Genomic DNA, 8,432 nt, shown 5'->3' with positions numbered 1-8,432 from the left:
GGATTTTCTAGTGTGGCCAGGGCAAGCTAGCTGATCAGACCCCCTACCCCAATACTCCTCCCAGGACTCTTACTCCAGCTCCCACCCAATCCAGGGGAATTGAAAGAACCAGGGTGGGGAGACCAGAGACTTGGGTCCCTCTGGTGGGCTAGAGTCAAGTGGGCATGGTTGGTGGGGGTTGGAAGGACCAAGAACTCAGATCCCACAACTTGCTCAACAACTGCCTTCCCCAGATAATGTGTGGGACTTCAGAAAGCAGGAAGCCTTATTTGGGTACCAGTTTCTTAATGGTGCCAACCCCATGGGGCTGAGGCTCTCCATTCACCTTCCTACCCACCTCGTGTTCCCTCCAGGGACGGAGGAACTGCAGGCCCAGCTGGAGAAGGAGCTGGAGGTATGGACATCAGAACCCCAGGGAGGCCCAACAGTGAAATGAGTTGGGCTAGCGTCACCGGTACTGCTGCGGGACCCACTGTGGGCCTGGCTTGCTGCCAGTCAACAAGGAGGGATTCTGCAGAAGTCCTGGGGGATCCTGGAGAAGCTCAGCTGCACAGCCTCCTCCCCACATGCTGTGGAGGGAGGGTGTGCAAGGTGGAATGGTTGATAGGACAGGGTCAAATGAAGAAACGTGACTGGGCCTTGATGCTAGGGATTCAGGGAGTGTGCAGAGTAAGGGAATCAAGGTCAGAGTGCTGTGGCTGTTAATCAGGAGTCAATATAGAACAACAGAGAGGAAGTGCATGGGATTACAGGGCAGATAGGCTTGGATGTGAACCCTGGTTCTGCTATTTGTAAGCTCTGTGACCTCAGGCAAAATACCCAACCTCTCCGATTATCTGTTTCCTCCTCTGTGAAATTGAGGCTCATTCAACTATGTATAAGAATTATAAGCCCAGGCACAGTGGCTCATGCCTGTAATCCCAGCACTTTGGGAGGCTGAGGCGAGATGATCGCCTGAGGCCAGGAGTTCAAGACCAGCCTGGTCAACACGGTGGAACCCTATTTCCATAAAAAATACAAAAATTAGTGTCTGTAAGTTTTGGTGTGGTGGCATACACCTATAGTCCCAGCTAGGCTGAGGTGCGAAGATCATCTGGGCCCAAGGAAGTCAAGGCTGCAGTGAGCCATGGTGATCCTGCTGCTGCACTCCAGCCTGGGCAATAGAGTAAGATATATATATATCTCTCTCAGTATATAGAGTAAGATATATATATATATATATATATATATCTCAATAACCACATGATTCCCTACTTGGTACAAAGTCGGTGATGGAGACAAGTTAGTTCCCTTCTCTCTCTTCTCCCCTGGAAGAATCAGAGTAAGAAAGAAGATGCCTTATGCTGATAGCAGCCCTTCACCTCTTCTCCCATCCAGGGGAGCACACTGTTTGAAGCTGACTTCTCCTTGCTAGATGGGATCAAGGCCAACATCATTCTGTGTAGCCAGCAGCATCTGGCTGCCCCTCTAGTCATGCTGAAGCTGCAGTCTGTTGGGAAACTCTTGCCCATGGTCATCCAGGTGAGAGGACTTGAGATTTCTGCTCCCAGTATCCAGCCTTCTCAGCTCAGCCCTTATCGAAATTCACTGGGCACCCACTATCTGCATCTTAAAGGAGGAAATGGGCAATGTCTGTGATTCGAACACCTTGAAGTATAGCTGGAGAGACAGACTGGGCCAGTCTGAAGAAGCTCTGGTACTGAGGAAGTCCCTGAGGACAGGACAGCCCAGGAGGGATCAGGGGAGGTGGGGTATCATGAGCCTTGAAGGAGGGCCAGGGCTCAGACAAGCAGGAGGGACGGAAAGGACCTGTCCTCAGGGGCAAGAAGGTCTGGGCAGAGAGGCTGAGGCAGAGGAGTCAGGAGATTCCTAGGGGACAGTTGGACTGGGGGCCAGACTACGCCAGGCTAAGGAGTGTGATGTGGGAAGCTGGAGAAGGCTGTGATGAAATGTGCTGTGGACTTTGGGAGGCCGAGGCGGATGGATCACCTGAGGTCAGGAGTTCAAGTCCAGCCTGGTCAACATGGTGAAACCCCGTCTCTACCAAAAATACAAAATTAGCCAGGCGTGGTGGCACATGCCTGTAGTCCCAGCTACTCGGAAGGCTGAGGCAGGAGAACCTGGGAGGCGGAGGTTGCAGTGAGCCAAGATTGTGCTACTGCACTCCAGCCTGGGCAACAGAACAAAAACTACATCTCAGAAAAAAAAAAAAAAAAAAAAGACAGAAATATGCTGTGGGCATGCTGTATAGGCGGTTGTGTTTAGGATGGGTTGGAGAGGGGAGATGCTAGAAACAAGGATTAGGGTGACATGCTCCAGCACTTGCCCCAGGAGGAGGTGGGCTCAGATGTGGGTAGTGACCATCGGGATGAAGAGGACAGGTGGATGTGAGGTTAGAAGGAGATCAAGGAGGAAGGAAAGGGAAGCCAGGCCAGGTGCCTGCAGAAATAGCAGGAATAAAGAGGACAGGGTGCTCACATAGGCTTCCGCCTGGCCAATATTGAGATTACCGGAAGACATTTAAATTGTCTGGCAGGCAACTGAGAACTAGAGATTTAGTCATTTGGGTAAAGGTGGGGCTGAAAGATGAGATTTTGAAAAAGGAGTGTGGGATGAAGGAAGCAGGCAGTTTGAATCTTGTCCACACTGCAGGGACTGAAAGGGGAAGTGGAGGCTGGAGAAGGCACTAGAAGAGCAGTTTCTACAGAATGTTGGAGGCAGAGCAGCTTGCAGGGTGCTAATGCACCAAGTGGATAGGAAAGGGAGGGGTAGCTGTAGGGAGTGGCAGCAGTGACATGGAGCAAGTGAAACACATTTGGAGGACAAAGGGAGAGGTTAAACATGCAAGGGAGGGGAGTTGCTGAGCACCTGGCACTCACCCCTTCTCTCCCTACACCTTGTTCCTGCTCCAGCTCCAACGTAGGATCCCAGCCACTTCCGCTTTTCTTGCCCATGGATCCTGCAATGGTCTGGCTTCTGGCCAAATGCTGGGTCCATAGCTCTGACTTCCAGCTCCATGAGCTGCAGCCTCATCCTCTGAGGGGACACTTGATGGCTGAGGTCACTTTTGTGGCCACCATGAGGTGCTTTTGATACATCCTGTCTTCAAGGTAACACCTTATTCCCTTCCCTCCTGCAGGCCTCTATCTCTGCCCCAGGCCACATTCCCACCTCTGGAGGCTCCCTCTCTGTGGAGTTTCAGAGTATGGAGAGAATCAAGGAATAGAAGATGTGAGAGCAAAAGAGTGCAAGCATGGCTGGCCGTGCATAGCACCTTTCTTGGGGGGAGGGGTAAAATCATTCGTGGGGAAAGTAGGGAAAAAAATCTTACTCTTTTTATGTGCAAAGCACAGATATTGGTACAGTACATAAACAGTACATGCAAATGACCAAGGATTCCATCCAAGCAGAAGAAACTATGCAAATAATATACAAAGACTTTTTTCCAGCCAGTCATTTATCAGTTCTAAAATAGTGATACTGGCCATTTAGAGGGGCTCAGAAAACAACAGTCACCTGGTTTATTACAGACCATTAGAGCGAAGTATTTACTTATTAAAAATATGTATTGGGAGCCTCCTGTGTGACAAGAACCATTCTAGACGCTAGCAGTAAGCAAGATAGTCAAGGTCCTGATCTTTTGAGACTTTCATTTCCAGCAAGGGCAAACAGACAACACAGACTGTATTGTAACATATCAGCTGTGGTAGGTACGATGCAGAGAATCAAAGCAGAGTGACGTGATGGCAAGTTTAGATTGGGTGGTCAGAAAAGGCTCCCTTGAAGGAGATGACATCGAGAATGCGACTGTCAGAAGCTAACCTTGAAATGATCAAAGGGGCACAGTGTTCCAGGCAGAGGCAACAGCTTGTGCAGGATCGAGGTGGGAATGAACTCGGCTTCTTTCGGTTCTTTGAAGGATGGGTAAGGTCAGGCAAATCAACCTGCCCTGCCTCCACAGTCAGAAAGAAGAGTGACCCAGAATCTCCCTTTCTCTCCCCATACCTCGTTGAAAACTCCCGTGTTGGAGACCAGCGGCTGAAGAAGGTGAGGATAACGGATGAAGGGGAGGCTTTGGAGGGAGGCAGTGGTTGACCATCCATTCTCAATGGGGCAACAGTGTCCCCCAAGGGATGAAGATGGTTGGAAAATATGTGTGAAAAATCTTATTATTTTTATGTATAAATCACAGATATGATGCAATACATAAGTGAATATACAGTATATATGTAGCATTAAAATTTCATGAGGTGGGGTCAGATTAGGAAAAAATGTCTCAAAAGGTTACTTAGGCCAGGTGTGGTGGCTCACATCTATAATCCCAGCACTTTGGGAGGCTTGGGCGGGCAGATCACCTGAGGTCAGGAGTTCGAGACCAGTATGACCAACATGGTGAAACCCTGTCTCTATTAAAAATACAAAAATTAGCTGGGCTTGGTGGTGTGCACCTGTAATCCCAGCTACTCAGGAGGCTGAGGCAGGAGAATCACTTGAAACCAGGAGGTGGAAGTTGCAGTGAGCTGAGATCGCACCTTTGCACTCCAGCCTGGGCAACAAGAGCGAGACTCCATCTAAAAAAAAAGAAAAAGACTACTTACGGAATGATAATGAAAAAAAAGTTGAGAAACTTTGGTCTAGACCTGTGGAAAAAAATATGAAAAGCAAAGGAGAATGATTTCTTTCAATTATCATAAAGCACTAAGTCAGTGGTTTGTGGAACACGTTAGTCAGTGCAAATCAACTGAAAACTTGGTTGTTTATTTTTATTTATATTTATGTAGTTATTTTTAACTTTTAGGTTCGGGGTACATGTGCAGTTTGTTATATCAGTAAATTATGTGTCACAGGAGTTTGGTGTACAGATTATTTTGTTACGCAGGTAATAAGCATGGTACCCGATAGGTAGTTTTGGGATCCTTCCCTCCTCCCACCCTCCACCTTCAGATAGATGCTAGTGTCTGTTGTTCCCTTCTTTATGTCCATGTGTATTCAATGTTTAGCTCCCACTTATAAGTGAGAACATGCCATATTTGGCTTTCTGTTCCTGTGTTAATCCATTTAGGATGATGGCCTCCACCTCCATCCATATTGCTTGTTCTTTTCTATGGCTGCATAGTGTTCCATGGTGTATACGCACCACATTTTCTTTACCCAGTCTATTGTAGATAGGCATTTAGATTTGATTCCATGTCTTTGCTATTGTGAATAGTGCTGTGATGAACATACACATGCATGTGTCTTTATGGTAGAACAATTTTTATTCATTTGGGTATATATCCAGTAGTGGGATTGCTGGGTCAAATGGTACTTCTGAAAACTCACTGTTGAGAGGTCACTGAACTTCAAGTCTGTGATTTTTCTGAAGACCTGGTATCTTTCCTGCTTGTCAGCCCCTATTTCCTGCAGGGACCTGTGCAGCTGTCTTCTAACTTTGCCCTTCCCTGCTTTTTTGCCTCTAGCTTATAATTCCCCACCTGCAATACACCATGGAAATTAACATCTGGGCCAGAACTGGGCTGGTCTCCAACAGGAAGTTTTCAACCAGGTATGGGGAAAGAAAGGGAGATTCTGGGTCACTCTTCTTTCTGACTCTGGACTCAGGGCTGGTCAATTCGCCTGACTCTGCCCATCCTTGCTTCTCAGGTGGTGAGCACTGGTGGGGAAGCCATGTGGAGCTGCTCAAGCGAGCTGGAGCCTTTCTAACCTATAGCTCCTTCTGTCCCCCTGATGACTTGGCTGTCCAGGGCCTCCTGGGAGTCAAGTCTTCCTTCTTTGCCAAGATGCACTGCAGCTCCGGGAAATCATCTCTCGGTGAGGCAAGCGGGAAGGCCAGTGGGGGTGGAGAAGAAATCTAGGAGAGCCCGAGGTCTGTGTCTGGTTGTGGGCCTGGGGCCCTGACATGGCCATGTGAACAGGGGCAGAGCTGGCTTCAACACTCTGGCCCTGCCCCATTGGCTGGCCAGTATGTGGAAGGAATCATAAGTCTCCACTGTAAGACAGACGTGGCTGTGAACAGTGACCCAGAGCTGCAGACCTGGTGTCGAGAGATCATTGAAATCCGGCTGCCCAGGACCGAGGTGAGAGGAGCTCCTGCCCTGAAATCTCAGACACAAAACTGCAAGAGATCTCCCCAGAATCCTCTGTGCTTCTATGAAATCTTCCAGAAGCATTTCCAATACCTATGAAAACTCCAAAGGCCTTCTCAGATTCTATTCCCTCCCAGCTGGAGACAGGTCCCCATCCTATGCATTGAGAACCCCTTAGATGCCAGATGCAGCGGAACCAGTGGTTGCTCATAAATGTTTAATAACTGACTCTCAGGAAAAAAAAAAGGTCCCAATTTGTAACATTTGCACATTTCCATGGCACAAATATTCCTACTGTGGCTACCAAGGTGATGTTGGCCAGCTCACTAAAAACCTTAACATCATTGACTGACTCTTGTGAGCCAGTATGAGTCAGCACCAGTGCCCCACTGAGTGGGACCCTCCCAGTCAGCTCCCCACTCCCCCACCCAAGCCTGCTGTCATGGTAATTCCCACAAGAGTTACTGAGCATTCCTTCTGCTCTTTCTCACCCCTCTTGTTCTCCTCTCTTGGCCTTGGCCTCTGAGCTCTGCTCTATTCCTGACCTCACAGCTTCTAACTCTCCTCACCCCTTGAAGGGTTTCCTGTCTCTTTACAGTCTCAGGACCAGGTTTGCCATTTTGTCACCACATGTATCTTTGCCTGCACTGGCCGACACTCCTTCGTCCACCTGGACCAGGTAGTTACCAGAAATGGGCAGCTGGGAATTTGGGGCCTGGGTGACGGAGGAGTCTGTATGCAGGTGGGTCACAGGGTTTTCATGCTTAGCAGACATTGACTGTAGATTCCTGACTTTCCTTAGCTGGATTGGTACATTTGGGTCCTTAATGCACCCTGCACGATGTGGCTGCCAACCACCAAGGATGCAACACTGCCCAACTTTCCAGATGTCCTCTCCAGATGTCCATCAGTTGGCAGCTGAGCAGACACCAGCCCATTATGGTGACAGCAAAGTGCCCAGGGCCCTAAGGAAGGAGGCAGCTGTGGGGACATGTGGCACCCCAAACTGGGGGTCATAAGGCTCTAAGCTGTTTTTTCCTCTCCATCCCAGGTGGCTGTGAGCCAGCATAAGAAGGAGTATTTTTCGGGCCCTCAGCCTAAGGCTGTGCTGAAGAAGTTCAGGGAGGAGCTGGCTGCCCTGGATGAGGAACTGAGATCTGGAATGCTACACGGGACATGCCCTATGAATACCTGCGGCCCAGCCCGGTGGAAAACAGTGTGGCTATCTGAGTGTCACCAGCCTTTGGTTATTTCAGTCGCCCTCCACCCAAGCCACAGTTCTACCCCCAGGTGGTTTCAGTCCTACCCTCCCAAGCCCCACACTTTTCTCATGTCCCACCCTCCCTAAAGGGACACCTTTTCATGGTCTCTGCACCCAGTGAACACATTTTACTCTAGAGGCAGCACCTGGGGCCTTATTCCTCCCTCCTCCCTCCCTCCTTTCCTATATATTCCTTCCTCCCTGTCTTCCTCCTTCTTCAGATCTAGAGGGCAAATAACAGCCACAATTATATAAACCATTTCAAGGATCGAATAGGGAGATAATACATATTATTCCACACCTTTTATGAATCATATGTGATTTTTTTTGAGACAGGGTGTCACTCTGTTGTCCAGGCTGGAGTGCAGTGGTGCCATCACCTTAGCTCACTACAGCCTTAACCTCCTGGGCTCAAGTGATCCTCCCACCTCAGCCTCAGCCTCCTGAGTAGCTGGGACTACAGGCTCATGCCACCATGCCCAGCTAATATTTTTTTTTGTAGAGACAGGTCTCACTATGTTGCCTGGGCTGGAAATATGATTTTGAACCCAAATTCAGTTTAACAATAACAAAAAGATATTTTAGACTAATGATAGAAAAGAACTAGAACTGAATTATTTTAGATAAAATATTGGCAAAAGAATATAGAGCATCAGAAACATTTATCTGGGTTCACATGCTTGATGTGGTAAAGAATACAAAAGTTTTTAAAAATTAAAAAAAAATTGGCTGGGTGCGGTGGCTCACGCCTGTAATCCCAGCACTTTGGGAGGCCAAGGCGGGTGGATCACGAGATCAGGAGATTGAGACCATCTTGGCTAACATGGTGGAACCCCGTCTCTACTAAAAATACCAAAAGTTAGCTGGGCATGGTGGCAGGCACCTGTAGTCTCAGCTACTCGGGAGGCTGAGGCAGGAGAATGGCATGAACCCGGGAGGCGGGGCTTGCAGTAAGCCAAGATCACACCACTGCACTCCAGCCTGGGTGACAGAGTGAGACTCTGTCTCAAATAAATAAATACATACATAAATAAATACAAATTAAAAAATTCTCTTTCTAACTATATAGGATCTAACTTGTGTCC

At 48.4% G+C, this 8,432-nt stretch overlaps 1 pseudogene; it reads left to right on the top strand.

Annotated features, from left to right (window-relative positions):
- Positions 1-301: 301 nt before the first annotated feature.
- On the top strand, positions 302-7,649 carry LOC100609002 (polyunsaturated fatty acid lipoxygenase ALOX15-like; annotated as a pseudogene).
- The last annotated feature ends 783 nt before the right edge of the window (positions 7,650-8,432 follow it).

The sequence above is a fragment of the Pan troglodytes genome, chromosome 11 (genome assembly GCF_028858775.2).
Source record: "Pan troglodytes isolate AG18354 chromosome 11, NHGRI_mPanTro3-v2.0_pri, whole genome shotgun sequence".
NCBI lineage: Eukaryota > Metazoa > Chordata > Mammalia > Primates > Hominidae > Pan > Pan troglodytes.
Note: the sequence above shows the minus strand (reverse complement) of the source record. Positions and strands in the feature narration are given on the sequence as shown.